This window comes from Polyodon spathula, chromosome 25, assembly GCF_017654505.1.
Source record: "Polyodon spathula isolate WHYD16114869_AA chromosome 25, ASM1765450v1, whole genome shotgun sequence".
NCBI lineage: Eukaryota > Metazoa > Chordata > Actinopteri > Acipenseriformes > Polyodontidae > Polyodon > Polyodon spathula.
In genome coordinates this window covers 17,748,091-17,762,061 of record NC_054558.1, presented here as the reverse complement: position 1 = coordinate 17,762,061, position 13,971 = coordinate 17,748,091, and the positions used below count along the sequence as shown (strand labels likewise).

The window sequence follows — 13,971 nt, the reverse complement described above, 5'->3', positions numbered from 1 at the left end:
AGAGTCAGTGTCTGGGCTGGGAGGGACCCCAGGCCAGATTACCTGTTAATTCTCACGCATGGTGAAAGCATTCTCCTCCTGCTTGAGGCGAGACAGCCGCTTAAACGCATCCCAATCAGTGATTAATGGGGAATGTTACCGAGTCATAAAGAAAACACTCCTCGCTAATTGTGCTCCGAACCAGCAGCACTCATGCAGACATAACACTGACTACAGCTATTCGTGGAAATAAATAAAGGTCACTTAGACCATGTCTTTCACCCAGGGAAGACATTATACAGTACAAAGCATGAAAGCTAATGCTGTACTGCAGATGTTGTTTGTTTTTTCTCCCCTATGTCATGACATGGCTTGTTGTTGTCTGTCATGTGGGAACCAGCATGTGTTTTGAATCATCACCTCTGGGATGGGTCCATATGTGTCGCAGCTCTCTTCCTATCCTGTCCTATTAGGTTCGCCCCCCTGAATAAGAACAATGAAGAAATAGGACAAACGGGAGAGATATGTCATTGCTGGATTCAACCTTCTTTCACTTAGTACACCTCTGGGCTATTTTATGATCCTTCATGGAATACATTCATTTTCATCTGAATCGCTACAAAGGCAAAAACACTTTTCTTTAGACAACCTAATTCCAAGGTCTGTTTGAGTGTTTATATATAGCATATAGAGGTGTGTGTTTTTGTTTAATTTCCTTAACCTTGTGGTTAAACATATTTAAACACGTAAACACATTGGGAATGTCTGTAGCCAGTATGAAGAGCAAAATCCAGACCATGTAGCTAAATTCGCACACAGACTATTTTATAATGCAAATATCTGATGAAGGCCGCCTGGCTGAAACGCTGCTTCATTTTTTAACTGTGTTATTTTTACATAATAAACAATAAAATAATGGAAATTTCATCTACAATATGGTACTGCACCACTATTTTCATCAACTGCAACTGATCTGAAGCGCCATCGTAACAATCCCTCCGTCACTTTTCACAAATACCTGAAATGTGTGTGAGACTGTGCAGCATTTTAAAGAATGTGAAAAATATTGAACACAAAGAAAGCACGCTGGCTTTATGCATAGCAGTGGAAATGGAAGACAGCCATTCTAACTGTTCTGTTCCAAAGCACTGCTCTTCCTAACAACACGCCCTGCCGCACTGTGTAAAGGACTCACTGAGTTTTTTCCATAATCACTGCATTAAATATAGCTAGGACAGGAAAACCCAAGTACTACAGCGACAGTGATTTGATTTTTTTTATGGCAGTTGGTTTTCCTGTTTACAAGCTGAAGCTATTTCAGCAGGCCTTACTCACAGGAGGGCCCAGATAAGCCTGGTATACAAGGTTTAACCTCTGTCAGTGAGTGGGGACTGTTTTCGGTTAACAGCAACTCGTAGTTCATGCTGTTTGAGTAAATGCAGGGATCCTCCACTGTTTCAACACCCTAACCAATAACTTAACTTCAACAGTCACCTACATCATTTAAAACAAGCTGTGTCCCGCAATCCTTTTTCACAATAAAACACCCTGCATTCTTACACAGCTTAGCATTTTATGCACTGGCAGACTCTGTTACTACACCTTTGTTTACATACACCACTGTAGTTTCCCTTGCAGGGACACAAGAAGGAATGCGCCTGCCTCTACCTGCAGCAGTAGGAGGTTATCAGTGACACCTTTGTTCTCTGTTATAGCTCAGCAAGAAAAACAGAAATGTTAAAATGCCTTTTTTCACCAAATGGTGTTGATATGTTCAGCAATTTTGCTACAGTGTTGTGGTAAGTCTACCAGGTCAGATAGCCCACCCCAAGCAACTACTAGTGGCTTTTTTACCATTTCCAAGGCTTGCCCTGGATTTTCTCTGGCTGACGTTCACAAATCAGCGCACATACGCTCCATGTAATTGTATCATGAAGGGGGAGGTGTTCTACTCGGTTCAGTAACCTTTCTTAATTTCTTTTTTTTTTTTTTTTTTTCAATTCCCAGGTCCATATTTTACAGCCTGGCATGCAGAAGACATTATTATTAATTATTATTAATACTATTAACTCTGGACTGGGCAACTAGGCTGTCGCAGACGCAGAATCAGCCTAACACTCTAATTACTACAGGATGCTGGGAGAGAAAGACAGAAAGGAAAGATTCGATATTTAAACACACGGGGCAGGGCCCCATTTTTTTTAATTTTTACTTACCTGTATTTAACCTTTGCAGTGCCAGCAGGGCTTGTCACAAATACACTGGCGACCACGTAGGTTGCAACAGGTGTGGTCTCTATGACAGACACACACACACACATCTCTTCACATCAGTTAGTCATCTATTAGTAAAGTGGTTCTAAATTGAGGTATGGCATGGATCAGGGATCTCACAATGAAATCTCCCCTGATAGATTCGGCACAGCCTGGCACTCCTCCTTGAGATATCTTGTTTTCTCATTTTACAATATAAATGAAGCTGGGTAGATTATAATAAGTGAGAGATTTATCGCAGAGCAATCAATGCATTGATCGAAGTCCTTTTGTATAAATGATTTCCCCCAACAGGGGCCTTATGAATGTTTTAAACCAGCATTAAAACGGTTACCAAGGCTCCCCTACCTCCCTGTACCTCCTTCCTCCCTCATGACTTCTTTCATCACCAGGCATTGCCAGCTCTCTATTGGATTCAATATGAATGATGCATGGCATGTCAAATTAATACATCTGGCAGAATATATCTAAAAGAGCAGGAAAAGGGCTAGAGGTCACTTCTGGGTTAGGTGTTAGCCAAGGAAAAATGTGTACTGTTTGATTGCTCTGCTCTCCACTCCAGGGACTCGACACTGATGTAGTACAGTAACAAAGTTAGAATGACATCAACATCTGAAGCTGGCCTCTGGAAACCCAGGCAGCCTACCAAACAGAAGCAGAGACAGACACCCTTCTGAAAAGGCTGACTTAATGTTTATGGATTAATCATCCGCACACCCGCAGACACATGGCCAGACTCCACGATGCTACTGCATTACACAGTACACGCCTCTCAGTGCTTCTCTCCTTTCTTTATTGGGTCATTTGATGTGGATAAAGGTTTATTGTACTTCCAGACAATATTCAGCCAAATTAATTACAATTTTGTAAGAATATTCGAACATGAAACTGCATACTGTAGCAGTTTGATCTAGGCTTCTTTAGGAATACAAAAAAAAACTGAATACATTCATTGAAAGATCACACTGTCACATGATTTGAATGGAATGTATGAAGTTTCTTTTTGTATTTCTCAACTCTGCACTTCCAAGTGTTTAACAGGTATGGACGATTGAGCCAGGCTTTCTTATGGGGATTGTTATCTATAATGAAGCTCATTCAGCTGTGCTGTGAAATCTAAAAATGCTTCAGTCCAATTCACAAACCTGTATTAATGTTAACATTTCACCAGCACCATGAAACCGGCTGTAAGACTGCTTCTCGCTCCAGCATTGCTCCAGGGACTGCTGTAGCGTGCAATCCAATCTGCAACCAGAGGTCAAAGTAAGCAACAAAGGTCGAAGTTATACCAATACGGAGAAATAAATACGCCTGGTATTACAGGATTCTTGTAGTGTCAGGGTTTTCAGCTCTTTTTTGTCAGCATTTTGAAGCTCTATTCCAATTTTAAAGCAACTTAACGCTGGACATTTATTTTAATCTGACAACAGCATGGCATGGCTAGCCTTGAATCAGCCTCTACCTATGTTGGGCATTTTAACATGGTTTATAAGATTGATTTAAAGAACTGTTAGCATTAACCTAGCAACGTTTTTACCACCGACCCCACTAATAGTTTTTGGCTATCGCTTGTATAGATCTAAAGTTGCAGATGCTTCTTGGTACCTAATCACTTCATGTGTCACTCACTCCAATGGGAAAGCTGAAATCAGACCACTGAGCTATACCAAACGTACCAAGATCTATAGAGCTGAATATGAAAGAGGTGCAGATAGTATCCTAATCAGCTTAAACAAAACTCAGCACATTAAAAAGGGGACGAGTAATAATGATAATAAAGCCAATATGTTAAAAAATACAGAACTCGGTTAGCACATTAAAATGTGAAATTTATACAAATTCATACACTGAAAAAATAAAGCATTACAAAGGTCTCTTCTGCAGCAAGTAGATGTGCTTGGGTTTCCCCGACTGCTGGATAAAGCAATAACTACGAGCGTCATGACAAACCAACGCAGTCAGGGGGTGTGTACTGTGTGTAAGCCCGGGAAATAATAATCCACTTTATAAAACACAACATCGTGCGTTCGATGAATGGTGAGACAGCCAGAGGAGCACGGTGCTTGGCAATGGGCAGTCCAAAGAGAGGGCTCTTGTTGCTGTCGGCAGCACTGAAGCCACACAGTCCACAGCAGTGGAAAAGAGAGACGCGGAATGATTAGAGATGTCTCACGTGTGACTTCTCCGGATTTATAAAAGAGAAATGATTCAGCTCAGCTATGTGGGGCTACGTTGAAAGATCGTCACACGATTTGAATGGAATGAGGAATCCGGTACTGTGGATTCTCCGCACGAGAGAAACACTGTAATAAGTATTGGAGCAGGACAGCGTCAGTACAGGCTGCAAGGGGGGGACAGAGTGACTGTAAAGAGCGGTGTGATGCACTGTCATTACAGGTTCTGATCGCTGTCGGTGAGGTGAGGTTCAAAAAGATATAGAACCGCGGAGCCTGGATCTTTTGCATGGCTGGTGGTTCATGCCCAGCCTCTTACATTTGCCAACATTCACAGAACCTAATTTAGAAAACATACTGTATGAACCATTTATTGTGAGCATTTATAAACAACACACTTATTTATTGGTTGGTTGTAACTGTTTTTGTAACATTATCTGTTTTATCTTCCCTTAAAAAAATAAGATGCTAATGCATGGCAGAACCCGGTCAATCTAATCCATCAAATTTTTAACAGTACTCCACACCCCCCCTTTGAAACTGTATTTCAACTCCTGGCACAGAATGAAATCCAGCCCTGTGGAAAGCCCTGTTGCTTAAAGTTTTGATCATGTAGTGGTGTAGAGACCAACCGAACCACATGACCCGGCCCACAGCTGTATCTCTGCAGTGTCCCAGGCCCCTCTGTTCTATTATGGGTCCTCGAGTATGGCTCGCTGCCTCTTGCTTCAGATCAGACCACTGCAGCTTTTAATTTGCATCCCTGGGTGAACGGTATGTTCTGCACAGTGCTGGAACAGTATCACTCAGTTCAATTCAGAGACAACCTAAAATTAGTGCCAATAATTACAGCGACGAAGTTTCACTAATCAAGAGTTTAGCCAGGCTTGTAATTAAAATGTTTAAATATCTCAGACCAGCCGCATTAGTATGATTTACTGACATATCTCCGACACTAATGGTGCACCCTGCAGTATAGTGGGTAAATCTGTACATACACAATACATACAGTTGTACAGCAATTATTGTCACTAAATACATATTTTAACATCTCGTATATAGTGTGATATCAGTTATTATTAACAGTGTTGCATTTGCATTGGTTTTATCAGCTTATTTGGGGTCCAGAGAGCTTTACTAGCTATCAAAGTCATACATTGTTTTAATCATCTACATTACGGGCAGGAACCGTTAAAATTTGACCTTTGAAGAATTTACAGACAGAGCCAAATTTACCAAACCACTAAAAGGAAGTAAAAATAACACTCGGAAATTCGGAGTGACATTTCTCTATATTTAGTTAATAATTCATAACACAGTGCTCCCTTTTATTTCGCTATGACTTTCCAGAAATGCTAAATACTGAAATCAGTGACCTAACGAAGGGCTCGATGACAATTTACTGTGGCCTAACCGGCAATTAACCAAGTTTGTGAATTACAAAATAAATAACAAACTGAATTAATTTAGAGGCTGCTGTCAAAAGGGCTGCGTATAATATTTAAATACTTCCACGTCTAATTATTACCCCTCATGAGTGCGAATTAACTACCCAGTTCTGTTTTTAAAACCTCACTTCCTCAAAACGGGGAGACACTTCACACAGCAAATCATTTGTTTGTCTGGATATATTACAGGAACCTAAAACCAAAACCACAAGCTTATCTGTGCAAAATGAACTGATTCATTTTTAGTAGACAGATAAGAAGTATTATGCAAAGTGGCTGATTCATCAACAGCAGTTAGAAGTTAGAATGGCTGTCATTAAAGTGAGGTCCAATCGCAGTTAGAAGTTAGAATGACTGTCATTAAAGTGAGGTCCAATCGCAGTTAGAAGTTAGAATGACTGTCATTAAAGTGAGGTCCAATCGCAGTTAGAAAGTAGCTCTTGTGGAGTTTTTATTTATATTATTGAAGAAGGCTCTTCAGCCTCTATAACCACTCAGGCAGATGAGCCTGGCTCTTTTGCTCAGCGATTAAGACACTCACTAGCAGTGTGCATGTTCACCACTACTTGAAGCTTTTTAACATCAATATGTTGATTTATTTTTAACTCACTTGGACCAGTAATAAAAGCGTTACTGGTTACAGCCCCTTGTCCCCAGGTTCACCGCAGCAGCCAATACACCCATCAACAACCAGCACAACAGAGGAGGCACTAACACTGAGTGAAATAGATATACACAGTAATTAGTTAGTTAGAGGCAGACAGCTTGACAGAGAGACTGTCAGGTAAACTAAGGAAACTGACAGATACGTAGCTGAACTGAGAGACGGGTAAGAAGCAGAACATGTGCCACAAAGATTAATAAACAGGAAGAGACGCTGCAGAAACATACAAAAATACACTTGCCATGTTGGTTCTCTTTCCTGCACTACTACAGCCCTCTGCAGTGTGGAGTGGAGTTCTCTTTCCTGCACTACTAGAGCCCTCTGCAGTGTGGAGTGGAGTTCTCTTTCCTGCACTACTAGAGCCCTCTGCAGTGTGGAGTGGAGTTCTCTTTCCTGTACTACTAGAGCCCTCTGCAGTGTGGAGTGGAGTTCTCTTTCCTGTACTACTAGAGCCCTCTGCAGTGTGGAGTGGAGTTCTCTTTCCTATACTGCTAGAGCGCTCTGCAGTGTTGAGTGGAGTTCTCTTTCCTGTACTACTAGAGCCCTCTGCAGTGTGGAGTGGAGTTCTCTTTCCTGTACTACTAGAGCCCTCTGCAGTGTGGAGTGGAGTTCTCTTTCCTGTACTACTAGAGCCCTCTGCAGTGTGGAGTGGAGTTCTCTTTCCTGTACTACTAGAGCCCTCTGCAGTGTGGAGTGGAGTTCTCTTTCCTGTACTACTAGAGCCCTCTGCAGTGTGGAGTGGAGTTCTCTTTCCTGCACTACTAGAGCCCTCTGCAGTGTGGAGTGGAGTTCTCTTTCCTGCACTACTAGAGCCCTCTGCAGTGTGGAGTGGAGTTCTCTTTCCTGCACTACTAGAGCCCTCTGCAGTGTGGAGTGGAGTTCTCTTTCCTGCACTACTAGAGCCCTCTGCAGTGTGGAGTGGAGTTCTCTTTCCTGCACTACTAGAGCCCTCTGCAGTGTGGAGTGGAGTTCTCTTTCCTGTACTACTAGAGCCCTCTGCAGTGTGGAGTGAAGTTCTCTTTCCTGTACTACTAGAGCCCTCTGCAGTGTGGAGTGGAGTTCTCTTTCCTGTACTACTAGAGCCCTCTGCAGTGTGGAGTGGAGTTCTCTTTCCCGTTCTACTAGAGCCCTCTGCAGTGTGGAGTTATCTTTCCTAGACTTGTATACAGGCCTGCAGTGTTGAAAGACTTAATAAACCCTATTAAAGTTTTTTCTTTTTTTTTTTTAAACTACAGAAAAGCCAATGTAGTAAAGCATTGTACAGAAAACATGAGCATAGTAAAACATGGAAAATTAATGCGTACATAATTTCGTGGTAAACCTTTCGATGGCTATACAGCATTGACGGACAGGAATACTACATATATGAACAGAAAATCAATGAGGGAGAATGAGAGAGAAAGAAAAGAGAGGTACATGAATCCTCTTAACTGGTGTTGCTAATCATTCACCTGACAACGGAGGTGTACGCGTCTGACAGACTAATATTTCAATAGCAATCACTCATGGCTTTGATGCAAGCCCTGCCACTGTAACTCAACACATCATGTACAGAACTGCAGAGGGGTTGTGCAGCCTGTCTCTGACAATCAGCGACAGGCTCAGGCACAATTTCCTTTGCAAATGTAAACAGGCAACATCTGAACAAATCCACCTACACGTTTATTTAATCAATCTAACGTCTGCAAAACGTGGCTTGAAATTTTGAAAAGGCTCTAATCCCACTACACTTTTTTCTTAATCCATCTATCATCTGCAGCAGAATCCATTTAGATAAGATCTTAATTAGGTAAATGCATTACTAATTAGGGGCTTTGTGCAAATCAAGACGTGTTCCTGTAATGGAATGAATGCAGTCCCTAATGAACAAAGCGGTTAGACACGGTTCAACAGATTTGAGGGAGAAACGAGAGACAGAGAGAGAGAGAGAGAGATATAGAGAGAGAGAGAGAGAATGAATTACAGCTGTATGCTGGTGCCGTGGTATAGGGGCAGGTGGGATCAGAACTGCAGATTTCCCTGAGTAAATCCATTGTGTTTGACTTCTCCTTCTGATTAAATTGTATTAGCGATGAGCCAGGTGTGTTTAAAACTCATGTGTCTGAGCAGAGAAGGAGTCATACATGGAAGACATGACAAAGGTTACATGGTCTATTAATCTCAGGGCTCACTTCACTTAACTATTCAGCTGGTAAAAAGCATTTTTAGGAGAAAAAACAACATTTTTCTTGCAGAGATTACTGCATTTTTCCTCAAATCCACCTTCCTAATGGTGAACTGAATTGCAATCTTTATTTATTGTATTAAAGGGTTGCTAGATAGTGTCTTCATCTTCGTCATATTTCATTACTTACCTGTTCAATATCCTGTCCTGTGTGTTCTGTATGATTCCTCATTGATCATTATTTGCAATGCTTCCTAACTGCTTAAATCAATGTTACACCGTAAGGCACAGGTGTAGAATGACTACTTATTTGCAAAAGTCGAACAGTTGGGGTAAAAACAGTCGACACTTTAAAAAAAAAAGAAAGTGTGAATAATTCATCTATACGATAATGTCTGATGCTCAATTAGTGTACGTACAGTTTTGTATGCTGCTTTAAACAGCTTGGATTTTTCTAAACGATACAATAAAGACCTAAATTGCAATTGACATTAATGGATTCCAACCGCAACTACACTTCCGTCTATCTGAAATCGCACACTTCAGTTACTTTTTATTTCATTGAAACAGCTGCCTGCTATTCAAATACTGGCACGGCTAGTTCAATGCAAGCACACATTTTAAACACACAACCACATCACTATGTTGCGGATGCTGCTTTGAAATTGAAGGGTGCGATTAGTCGACTACAAGTTTCTGAGGTCGACTGTCACTTTCCTAGATGACCAGTCAGTGCACTGGAGCCTCCGCAACACGGACATGCTTCCCCACCTCACACCCCCGCAATCAGCTTTGAGGAGTCTTTCCTGAAGCCAGTGGAACAATAATGTTCCAAGAAGAATCAACTACAGACAATGTGTTGGTAACTGCTTGTCTTACACTTTTTATTCAATTTCACTTGTCTCTATAAAACAAAGTTTGATAATCAAACTAAAATAAACAGGTAAATGTGACCCTGTCTCAGTCTATAGAGGCTAAATATAGTGTCTTGTGATTCACCCCACCTCTTATGCTATAAGAGTAATTGTAGTAGGCTCTCAGCCAAAATTTTTGGTTTGGTTGAATGAGCTGGTAATAGGTTTTGCAGTGCCCTGGTGGTAATATTTTGGAGAGTAAGTAGGAGAGGGTGAGAGGCCACTACAGACCCTGAACAGCCCTGCTACCGCGACTCCTTGGACCTGTAAATCCAAACCAATGCTAAAAAATTAAACCAGGAATCCCTAAAGGTCAGGCCTTTGCACAGGGGTGAGTTAATAAAGGATTACTTTATAATTCATTAGCAGTGTTTCATTGCTTCAGTCACACAGCTGAGACATTCCATAAACACTTGCCCTGCCAGCACAAATAGCTCCCCTCCCCTCTCACACAGAGCCCCATTCAGCAGGCAGGCCCGCAGGCAGGCAGGCAAGCAGGTAGGCAAACTCTGCCAGTACCCTTCAGTCTGTGAGTGTTCAGTGGCTTGAACACACAGTGGGGTGTGCTGCACTAACCTGTGAGGCTGAACCACTTCTAACTTAATTTGTTTATTTTACTTTATTTGACAAAAGTCCTTTTTTAAAAATTCCTATTTATGTACAGTATCCTGCAAGGAAATACTTTATTTAAGATTGATGGCAGTCTATTTTATTTTAGTTAGTTTTACAAAAACGTTGCAAATGTCTCTATTTTATAAAGATGTGTATTTGCACTGATTTATTTGACCAAAACATTGTTCTGTCAGAAAACAACACACTCTGCACTGCGCAGTTCTCATTTCCCACTCACATCCTGTTGGAACCGGCTCTTTCAAGACAGGCAGGGGCATGTGTTTTGCTCTTTTAAGGTGGACTGGTAGTCACCAGCGATTTTCCAATTCTGTTCAAAATTCTACACTACTTCACTCTGGCTCACAGTCTCTCCATGCACTTTCTGATTGGTTAATGTCAGGAATAAAGTTGATAAAGGGGTGGGGAAATGACCAAGGAAGATGTGTGACCTACCTGTATGTAACTATTGTCAGTGCAAACCAGCTAAGACTTGGGGAATGACTGTGCTACTTTAAAGGTGAAGTGGCTCATACTGTTTGATACCGTACATACATATCCAAGACTGTACACTATTTACAGCCCCTGCTGCTGTAGCAGGTGGTCAGCTGTTTAGTTCTCAGTGTGGCCAGAAAGCTTCAAGAAGGGAGCAAGTTTGAGTGCCTGCTGCTAAAACTACCTAATTTAACCCTCAATCCAGAGTCCTGCCTTTATTACAGGATACCACTCGCTACAGTTTCAGTACAATAGCAGGGTACTGCTCAACATTCTACTCCACTCCACTCTGTGGCTCAGTCTGGCTCTCCATGGCAGCCAGTATATCTTGTTGTAAGATTAACAGTATCAAGAAGGGGGTGTCTGATGACAGCACAAAGTACAGCAATCTGCAATAAGGGGAAGTCCATTAGTCATCAGGAGATTGCATTAGTCATTTGTTCTAATACGTTTACAGATTGCTATTCTGACATAAGTTCAGCGCTACCTTATCAGGGTACTATTCACAGCCAAGCACACTGCATGTCATATTGAGGTGGGTATTTTGGTAAATCACTACATTAAACAATGGAAAGGGTGTTGCGGCAATCATCCTTAAAATAAATAAGCACACACAGTGTACTGGAATTGAACAAACAGCATGGGTTCAGTTCAGCAGGACAATGCCATGACGTGTTTTATTCCCTTATTGAAAAGTGCGAAACCCAACAGAAATGTGATCCGACCAGGATGTCTTTTCCAGTATCATTCAGCTTCTTCACATTTTCATGGGGTGTGTTGTTTACATCCAGTCTTTTAAACAGCAATAAGCAGACCGCAGCCCATGTATTTTTAACCTTGAAGGTTTTTCATCGATCCGCTCATTTTCTTGCTATCCCACCTCCATTGCTTCTAGTAAGACTTTTTTTATAAAAATTGCTTGCGTCTATGCTGTATTCTTTCATTTACAGCAGTTGGAATTGGACCCTGTTTAGATTACCGATTTGTTCAGACTACTGAATATATAAAAAGTGCCTTGTCTGTCCTTTGTTTCATGTTTCAGGTTCAGTGTACTGTAATGTATACTCAGTATAACTGTATGTAAGCATGCTATCTTAAAATTGCTTTTAACAACTGAGCTCCAATTCAGTTTCATTACTATCCAATTACTCTCTTGTTCTTGAATGAAATACAGTACATGGCGATTATTGCACCACTATAGCTACAGCACAGAATACAAAACAGCAACAACCGCATGGCCATAGAAGGACTGCCAACACATGTAGTCAAGGCTAAAGCTTCACAGGACTGGGCACACATCTCTTTATGAAGTTAGTGCTTCTACTTTTGAGATGGCAAAAGGTTGTAGAACTATGGAAGAGTGTAGTTATCTTTTTTTATGTATTTTGGTAAACTGTCCCTGTGGTATCAACCACAACATCCACAAAACCCAAGGCTCCCCTCACATGCCACACATTACTGAGTGTGTTATATTTAATTTCCTCATCACAAAGCTGAAAAACAATTCCGCAGGTCAGTACCTCCCTCCAGGCATGGGTCCTTCCTCCTCATTGTAAAAGCCCAACCTGAGTGCTGTGTGTCTCCTCCGGATGCTCGGTTATTGAGTCCAGGGAGGCAGACTCAGACAACAGCCTGGGAGCAGAGGGCTGGAGATCCTAGTCTGGAATATAAGGAATGGGAAAGGGAATCTGAACTCCAACCTGACACAGACCTGAAGGGAGGGAGGCCAGTGTTGGGTTGACTGAGGCTCCTGTGTGTGTGTGTGTGTTTGTACACCCATAGCAGCTTGGAAAAGGCACGAGTCAGCTGGTGCTGAAGTAACCCAGCAGGTACATTAAATGAAAAGGGAACTAGGGAAATCCAAAACAGACAGATGCCAACAACTACCAGGACACTGACAGTCAGTACGGTGCAGGGTCACCATGTGCCTGATTCATGTGTGGCTACTGCTCAATGCTTACTACCTCTTAATTCATTCAAGGAAGCCGGGGCCAATGTTTTAATTATTTGGCAAAGAAAAAAAAAGTCCCTCCCAAATGTCAATTTTCTAAATTAAGAACATAAGAGGAGAGAGCGTTACAGAAACTATTGGGAAAGCATGTTTAACGCTAAGCCTGCTGGCTCACACTGAAGTCTGTTGTTTATACAGGAAAAAGGGGATTAAGTTTAGTTTGTGTGCTTTAATCTTGGGTTTACGGCAGCCCGTGTCTACACAAGTGCAGCTTAGCAGTAATAGCTGGGGACTGGGAGCGAGGCACAAGCTGGCTTCAAAACAACATTTCACCCAAGCCTCCCCGTCTCCCTTATAAAAGTGTACGTATTTTTGCAGTTTCTCCATGGTTACACTATAGTTTACATGGTAACCATAGTTTATCCTGGTGTGCCATGCTTATTCATCTGCTTTACCATGCCTTGTTATTCTTTACAATGCTTCGCCATGCTTTCACCGTATTACACGTTGCTATGCTTTTACTGCGGTAAACTTGTATAAGGGCTGTAAGGAAGCTGTGACCAAGATTTAAGGCTGTGTGTCTCAACTTTCCATTACAGGTCAGTACAGCAACCTGCTTCACTTGCTGCCTTTTTGCTTGTGGCAACGTACTGTTCAACTGAGTCAAACACAAACAGGGGTTAGTGTCCAATATCAGCATTAAAAACAAGTGCATTTCCACAAAAGACATTGCTACATCATAAGCCAATTTGAAAACTATAAACTGTATAAAGCAGATGTTTCCTGCATCAGTATAAAACACCAGGGCGTTCACTCATGGAAAAAGAAATAAAATAATCCAGCAACTTAGGCCTTCCTTTATAGCTAATGATCATCTGCAGTACAGTCAGGGTCGAGGGCCTAGTGGCCCTGTCTTCTGAAGACACAACATGCTGGATTACACCCACAAATACAGCGTGGCTAACCAACACAATTCCTGTGGGAGCCTGCTGGGGCTACCAGAACGGAAGAAATCTACTAGCTCATTTCCAGAATCACACTGCAGCGTTTTAAAAACTAAAGCACTGAAGCATTACAGCCTAGTTGTTCGTACAAGGGAGCTGAAGCCATATGCAGCATACAGTGCAAATTTATCAGATTTGTCTTTTACATCCTTTATATACCTGCCTGCATGAAAACCTCTGGGTGTGAGCATTTCAATTTTCAGTCAGTAATCAGTGAAATAGAAACAATAGGCACTCCTGTGTGAAAATGTTAAACCACTCTGTGCTTTAATTAGGCCTCTTAAACAACTTCTAAA

General features: G+C 41.6%; 1 protein-coding gene across 1 annotated transcript in view; it reads right to left on the bottom strand.

The window, feature by feature from the left end:
* The window catches only part of LOC121300247 (breakpoint cluster region protein-like), an 89,685-nt gene that overhangs the window by 62,511 nt on the left and 13,203 nt on the right, over positions 1-13,971 (bottom strand). The gene's annotated exons all lie outside the window — the stretch shown is intronic.